Raw genomic sequence first — 403 nt, 5'->3', positions numbered from 1 at the left:
AACTTTTTTGTCGTCGCTGCTGTCACTGGCATCAGATCGACCGATCGGTAGATCGATGACCCTTAAAGAGATCCCGAATCAAAAACTGCCGACATTAAATCGACATCGTGATGCAAGCGACGAAGTGCGTTTACGTTAGAATTTCTATCCAATAATTCTATTTGGCTTTTTATGACCGAAACTGTTTTTTCCAACTGTTGTTTGCATCGGTATTCAATCGTGTAAATGATTGATGCAATATCGTGAATGCTTTTTTTTGCGACATACTTTCCTTTAATCCTCATAAATTACAGAACCTACCATATGTATAAATTTACATACGCGTATCTGTATATCTTCTTAAGATGGTACCATTAAAAATATTTTACAAAAAAATCCATTAAAAATACTTAGCAAAACTTTT

This window comes from Atta cephalotes (genome assembly GCF_000143395.1).
Source record: "Atta cephalotes unplaced genomic scaffold scaffold00043, whole genome shotgun sequence".
NCBI classification, from domain to species: domain Eukaryota; kingdom Metazoa; phylum Arthropoda; class Insecta; order Hymenoptera; family Formicidae; genus Atta; species Atta cephalotes.
Note: the sequence above shows the minus strand (reverse complement) of the source record.